General features: G+C 40.4%; 1 pseudogene; it reads left to right on the forward strand.

Annotated features, from left to right (window-relative positions):
• Positions 1-1,735: 1,735 nt before the first annotated feature.
• Positions 1,736-7,677, forward strand: LOC130141932 (molybdopterin synthase catalytic subunit-like; annotated as a pseudogene).
• Positions 7,678-7,956: the final 279 nt, after the last annotated feature.

Consider the following 7,956-nt stretch of genomic DNA (forward strand, 5'->3'; position numbering starts at 1 on the left):
TCATTTAAGGGCAATTAGTTTTTCCATTTTACTCCTCCAGAGCAGCAGATTCCAGCAAGTCACATGATTCCAGATCTGTAGATATTAAAACTAGAGCTATATCAATAACTGGATGGCTGAATAACCCAAATATCACTAAGTGGTGACCTGAACCTCCTTTTTTCTTTCTTTTTCTTTTTCTTTTTATTTTTCTTTTATACCTTTCCCTCAGAGGGAGACATGCATGCACACCTCTCTCCAAATGTTTCACTTAGTTTTGAGGTGTTGCACCACTGAAAACCAAAAGAAACTGTCTAAATGGAAGTTTAAGGTCCACTTTAAAACAAAAACAACAAAAAAAACCCCCAACAAAATATTTCCTCTTTAGACTGCAGAGAAATTACATCTGTTCTTAAATTCCTTCCCCCATTATTTTCGTTCCTAGGCAATTACCACATTTGACCCAAGTTTGCACATAAGTCTGCACCAAGTTTGCACCAAGTCTGCATTTTTCTGTAGGTATATTTCATCTACTGTTAGCTGAACAGTGATAGTAGTGTGCCAAAGTGCACTGCAGGGGATTTTCAATCCTCTTCATGCTAGTAATCTGAAAGTGAATGACCTGGACCAAAAAACCCCAAATTCCCCCGCACCAAAGACACCAAAGGATTTGCTAGCTCCCTTTGAAGGAGCCATGGAGGGCTAGCAATGCCCCAGAACCCACTCTCCCTTCTCAGGCACTACAACAGAGGCTTCTGAATCCTGCACTTAACCTTCCTGTTTGCTTACTAAGGCAGAAGCTCTGTGGATTCCTGTGCAAAAGCTATTTAGCTCTCTTAACAGCCAACTCTTCCTGGCTCATGTAGTTGGTCATCTTGCAGGAAGCTCTTTTTTCTTCTGCAGTTGTTTAAGTAGCTGAGAGTTTAGGCTAAATTATCTCATAAAAAGCTCATTTGCTGTTTGAATAATGATACTTCAATATTTATACCATCTGAACTTCCTCTTCTGTGCTCTCCCAATATGCAGTTTTATTGCATTTAGCGACTCAGTACAGTTAGTAAATATTATTAATGTTGGCTTGTTTCCAGAGCTTTTCTTGGTAATAGGTTGGATATTCAGAATATAAGAATAATATTTTTATTTTCCTAACAGAATGCCTTCTGCCAAGCTAGTTACCCTGTAGATCCCTTAAAAGATCAGCACTGGGAAACCATTTGTGTTGCCAAAAATAAAAGAACCTACAAAGGATACAATTATGGTAAGCCTACGCAGAGTATATATGTTCACCCTAGATCTTTGAGCTGAGTATTTCTGCAACAAATATGTAAAACCTTCTTTCAAACTGTATCCTATGAAACCCACTTTGTCATAATAGCCTGAAAAGGCATCTTTATGTAGACCAGCTATATTTTTTTCTTTTTATTTGGCTACAAAACTGTATGTGGAACAGAATTTGTTGTGTGTTGGCTTGTTTGTTTTTGTTGGTGGTTTTTTTTTTTATTATTTAGTAAATGTATAAATAACAGTAGCACATTTGACAGCTGAGTAAAGAATCTTCACCTTCCATATTCCTATATATATATTCTATATACTACTAAATAATATTTTTAAAGCTTCTCATGTCCTTTGCAACATTTTTAGACACACAGTTGGAAATACTTTCAAATGCTACCACTCTGATCTGGCAGATTTCCATGCACTTGGTAGAAATATAATTGATGACCCCATTTGGAAAGGATTAGCCTCTCACATTTAGATGGAAGAGTTGCAAAGTATTATTTTGCTGACATAGTTATATTGGCATGTCAGGGGGAAAACCATCATACTGCCTCCTCAGCATAGAGGTACAAGTTGAGTTTCTGGTGTGAATGAAACCAAGCCGTGAGAGGAGTATTTTGCCATGCTTATCATATGTCCTTCAGAGAGGTGATAAAGGTCCAGGTTAAGCAAATGTTTCTTCTGCTGCTAAAAATTGCTGCTAAAAGTACAAAAAGTCTCTTAGCAGTTTTCTTCATTCCAAGGTTTTTCAGCATCAGATTTGGCGACCCAGATGGGACAATCTCCGCTGAGCTGCAGAGACCTTCAGAGCATGGGACACCCTTAGTGCACACCTGGGTAAGGTTTACCAAGAGAGACTCCCTTTCTCTGGGTCTCTTGCATCCAGTGGACATGACTCACTGCATTCTGATAAAAAAGGTATTTATATATTTTCCTGATCTGTTCTGTCTGGCTGTAACCCATAAGTCGACACAAGAGACGTCTTGGTCACAGGATGGAGAAGGAGAGATGTCTCCTTAAGAGGGATTAATTCCCTGTACAGGGATCCACTCCCTCTACCTGGTATGTACAGCATTCCTGGAATTAAGGATGCTTGTAGTCCTCCGGAGGGAAGTGGGCTGTGTCCCTGGTGTGATTGAATGTGGGGACCCCTCTCGTCTTGATGTCTTGTTTTGACTAAGCCTTTAGTGATTGTATGTTGTGAATTGGAGTTGTGATTGTGTTTGGCGTTTTGTATGTTAGTATTGTCATTTTGTGTTGTCTCGGGTTTTTTTGGAAAAAGGTATTGTGGATCTAGAATATTTTTGTCACCTTGTCCTGGTTTCAGCTGGGATAGAGTTAATTCTCTTCTTAGTAGCTAGTATAGTGCTGTGTTTTGGCTCTGATGTGAGAACGATGTTGATAGGACACTGATGGTTTTACTTATTGCTGGGTGATGTTTATACTAAGTCAAGGACTTTTCAGTTCCTTGGGCCCTGCCAGCCAGAGGGCTGGGGGGGCACAGGAAATTGGGAGGGGACACAGCCAGGACAGGTGACCCAAGCTAGCCAAAGAGGTATTCCATACCATATGACATCATGCTGAGTATATAAACTGAGGGAAGAAGAAAGGTGGGGACATTTGGCGTTATGGCAGTTGTCTTCCCGAGTAACCGTTACATGTGATGGAGCCCTGCTTTCCTGGGGATGGCTGAACACCTGCCTGCCCATGGGAGGTGGTGAATGGGTTGTTTGCTTTGCTTTGCTTGCGAGCACGGCTTTTCCTTTACCTATTAAATTGTTCTTATCTCAATCCCTGACTTTTACATTCCTTTCCGACCCTCCTTCCCATTCCTCTGGTGGGGGTGAGTGAGCAAGCGGCAGCGTGGTACTTGGTTGCCAGCCAGGGTTAAACCATGACACACCTAAATCATGTGAAACACCTGTAATTGTTTCTTTGCCTGAGTCGCTGGAGGAAACTCATTGCTGAGGGCAGTGTGCCAAATGATTTGGTTCTTGAAGTCTTAGTAGCTACATCGTTAGAAGATTTATGGGAGGTGATGTTGAAAAGTTAACTATAAGCATACTGCACCATGTAAGACCAAGAATAAGAATATGTTTCTTTTGTAATTGCCCTCTTTATGTTAGATGTAAATGTAATAGATGAGATAAATATATTTTGGGACCAAGGGGAAACCAGGAAATAAGATTAGATAGAACCTTGAATTTGTGGTGTATTTGGTGTGGGTTTACCCAGAGATTAGAAGAAACTCAGTGGACTAGATACTATTGCCGTTTAACTCATGCATATGTTTTTTTTATATAGATAGTTGTGTGATTGATGGATAAATGACCCTTAAGTGGTTTGGATGTCCGAGATTTGAATACCTTGAAAAGTATACTCATAGTGTGATTGGAGAACCACGCAAAGGCACGGAAGATTGTAGTGGGATATATTATACCATTAACAGTAGATACTTAGCCCTAGATTGGGAACATAAAGACCCAAGACAATTTTCTCTGAGAGACCCCCAGGTATTTGAAATTCCATGCCTAGAGTGTCCCACTTTGAGAAACATACCACTTTGAGAGACCATACTTGGGTACTGTGTGAATGTTTAAATTGTAGTCACAGGTGGTATTGTATATCTTGGCGGTGAAGTAAATTGTGTCAGGAGTGTGGGAGAAAAATTAGATTTTCTAATCAACACTGGAGCTACTTTTTCTGTTTCAAATCAGGACTTGGTACCTTTGTAAGCAAAGATGTGCCAAAAGATTTTATCCAGCTCAAGTCTGAAAAGCTCTCTGTAGATGAAGTGTCAGAGCTGGTCATTTCACCATACTCTGGGGCAGTGTCTCTGTTCATTGGTGAGTTTAACGTTTCTGAGCTGGGTCTCTGGGTGTGTTAATAGTTTAATAAAAGGAACCTAGATTTTTCACACCCTAAACTTGTGCTTCTCAAATAAATACATTCCTGGACTGAACCCAGGAAGTTTAGAAAACATTCTGAATTATTTAGAACAAGACTATGGCAACTCTTAAACAGTTGCATTGGAACAAAGTGATAAGAAGCTTCCCTGCTGGTGCGGCTATCCTAGGGCTGAACAGAACAGCAGCTCTGGAGTACAGGACTGCTTGGCAGCTATTCTCCTTGGACATAGCTTATTCAGGGTGGGAAGTGGGATGTTGTGGCTATACAAACCACAGGTCCACACCTGTATGAAAGCTGCTGCAACTCAGATCTTGGTTGAAAGCAAAGTACTATTTTACCCATGAGCTGGTGAAGGTCAAGGTGGATGGCTCTGTCCTGTTCCTTAATGTACATGATACAGATCTTGAAACTCCTTTGTGCTCAAACCTTAGTGCCACTGGGCTCCTAAATACTGAGCACAAACACTGCATGGGCAAATGCCATAATAGCACCTTAGCAGTTACCAGAGAAGATGTCCCAGCCTTGGGCATTACAGATTGCAGACTTGTGTATTCTGTAGACTAAATTCTTCCTTGTATATTATAGATTTCTCTTGTTCAAAGAGTCCCTTTACACAGTCATGATTAGGGGAGATCATTTATGTTTGCACAGTGCTGACCTTGGCTATAGTGGGAGATCCTGGGTTTTACTCAGTATTTATTGGTGCTTTTGGTTGATAGCTTATTTGTGTTTAGGTACTACAAGAAATAATTTTGAAGAGGAAAAAAAGTGGTTCACTTAAGAGTATGAAGTGTATACTTCAATGGCATAGACCAAAATAAAGAAAATCAGAGATGTTAGAAATGGCCATCAGTCAAACACACTGCAGTGCACCATAGATTTGCATATGTGTGGCCAGACCACATCCTTCTGCAAGTGGAATATTAATCCTTTTCTGGTACATGGTTTCATGCTTACATAGTTGCAAGATGTGCAGGAGTCTATAAATACTGTAATACAGTAAAGCTAGCTGCAGGTCAAGCTCTCGTTGCACAGCTAAATTTCAGAATTAGTCTTTTTCAAAATGTATGTTTTGGTTGTGCTTGCTGGAATCCATGTTTAGACTGCAGGAACCTTGATGCTGGTGTGATAGTTTGAAAGTGTGGAGAAGGGATTGAGATCTCATTTCTGGGAAGGGGATGCTGGTTTTTTTTTTTTTTTTAAGACATGAAGTTGGCACCACTTTGCTTTTTCTTCTTTCTTCCACTGAGGTGCCACAGAATATTGGTTTCTTATTGTCAGATTTAAGTCAAATTATGCCATAGGGAACCTGAAAGCTTAGACTATGGGGAGGGAGAAAGGCAAGTAATTTTCAGTCATGCTTGTAGGAGAACCTCCTGTAGTTTGATGCACTTAATTTCTTCTTTCACAAATTCTTGTGCAAACGGAGATGACTTTTCAGGTTTTCAGATAAGAACTGGCCATTCCTGACTTGTTATTGTTCATTATTAAGACAGCTTTCAGTGAGTTTCCTATGCATTGTTGCAAGTTAGCAAATCTCTTAATTCCATAGATTTTATTTAAAAAAAAAGAATAGAAGAAAAAAGCCTATGGCTGGTGGGTTTATTTATTCTAAAGCATGGAATTCTCATGTCTGGTACTGATTACGATTGTGGTTTTCTTTTTCTTAAAAAGTGTATAACCTTTTGGGCATGGCTTGACACTTGCTCAGTATGAATGAGTCAGGACAGCATGTGGCCAGAATACTGACGTGACATGGTCACAATTTTTGGGTGCTCTTGATGTTGAGCATTAGCTAAAGCTGCTGTTTTTCCTCTTCTCTCCCTAGTGTAGTTCAAATAACTGAAGCAAGTGTAATTATTGTAATCCCCTCTTCACACAGAGCAGAATACCTCGAAGCTGTAATGTACTGCATTACATGTCTCTTCTCCCAGATAACTAGTGACAGGACAAGAGGAAATGGCCTCAAGTTGCACCAGGGGTGTTTAGATTTGATATTAGGAAAAACTTCTTCACTGAAAGGGTGGTCAAGCATTGGAACAGTCTGCCCAGGGAGGTGGTGGAATCACCGTCCCTGGAAGCGTTTAAAAATGCATAGATGTGGTGCTTAGGGACATGGTTTAGTCCTGGGTTAACGGTTGGATTTGGTGATCTCAAAGGTCTTTTCCAACCTAAATGATTCTATGATTCTATGATAACACCTTAAAAGCATCTGTCCCAATATGGAAAAAGGTATGTTTGGGACAAATTTGGTTGTAGGCCTGTGCCAGTCTTATACAGATGGGCTGGAGGCTGCTGCTGCTCTTAAGGGAAGGAGCTGAAGCATTATGGGCAGCAGTTGCTCCTGACGGGATGCCAATGTCTAGCACCAGTGAGTTTCCTCTAATGCAGCTGGACCCATCTGTGGCAGGTAGGGCACCTGGGAGGGTCTCCCTTGACTGTACCATCCAGCTCCTTTTCCTCTGAACTCCATCCTGGGGTCAAAGTGAAGGAGTCCTGAGCTCTCTTCTTTTGGGTGGCGAAAATTCAGTTCTGCACAGGCTTGTGGAAGAGCTTTGAGTCAGCTCTGCTTTGGACAGTGTCGCAGTTTGCAAGTAAAAGTGGCATTTCTTGTCTTTCTGTTTTCCCCTCATCCCCATGGCCTTGAGAAAGCACAAAGCATTAAGCAACAGCACATAATGAAGGGATGTGCAGAGGTCCCAAAGCTACTATGGGCACACAACAATGTGTGGAGAGACCAACCTGGGTCTAGAAAGTCTCGTTGCATAACAAGTGTTGCATGCAAGTAATGAGCATTACCTCTGCCTTCTCTCCCAAGCAAAATTTGGCATGTGGTAACAGTGATGTTCTCCACATTGCTCCATTTTTCTGATATCTCTTTCAGGAGACTGGAGTTCTGTGGTCTCAGAAAGAATAATCAGGGGCTCAGAACCCTTCTGAATCTGCTTCTTAGGATTGAACAGCTGCTGGATAGTCCAATCTGTGCTGAGGATGCAATACTGTATTTTGGGTATTGTTGTAATCTTTATTTTTTTAATATCAACATTTTATATACACTTAAATACTCTCATTCCTAAATATGATGGTACAGTAGGTTAACATAGCAACATGTGAAAAGGGCAGTGTTTCAGACATGAGTGCTGTGTGCTCTACAGCTTTTACATCATTTCTTCTAGAGCTCTTTCCTGAAATGACTTCAGCATAGATAGGCCCTTCTAAATTTAATGGGACTCATCCCAAGGTTCAGGATATGCCCATAAGTAAGTCAGTATGTTCTAAGGATGCTGCCCTCTTTTCTGTTTGCCAGCTAAGTGCTATGTAGTCCTGTTGTGATCAGTAAATAACAGCAGGATGGCTGTTGAGTTGTTTGGCCTGGCTTGTGGCTGAATGTAGCGGACTCCATTATTTCCCATTCTTTCTTTATATTTCCAGGAGATTTATGAGGATGAATATTCTTGGAAAGAAAACAAGGAATGCTTTTGGGCAAAAAGTGCTCTGTGCTCTTTTTAAAATAAAGTGTTCCTAATGAGCGTTGTGGTTTAGCTTTGAGCTGTTTTACAGAGAATCTATGTGTTTTCAAGCAGTTGTAATAGACATTTCAATCTGAACAATTTAATTAAGACTGAATTAAATGAATGAGTAATAAGTAGGGGGTTTAAGTGTTATTGACTCTCCTTTGAAACCATCTCTTTATACTTCTTAATATGGAGTCAGTTTTTAAAACAATCTTCCCTAAAATTCTTGGTTGCAAGGTATTTAGTCCTCTAATATATACTGCTTTAATGCATT

This window comes from Falco biarmicus, chromosome W (assembly GCF_023638135.1).
Source record: "Falco biarmicus isolate bFalBia1 chromosome W, bFalBia1.pri, whole genome shotgun sequence".
NCBI lineage: Eukaryota > Metazoa > Chordata > Aves > Falconiformes > Falconidae > Falco > Falco biarmicus.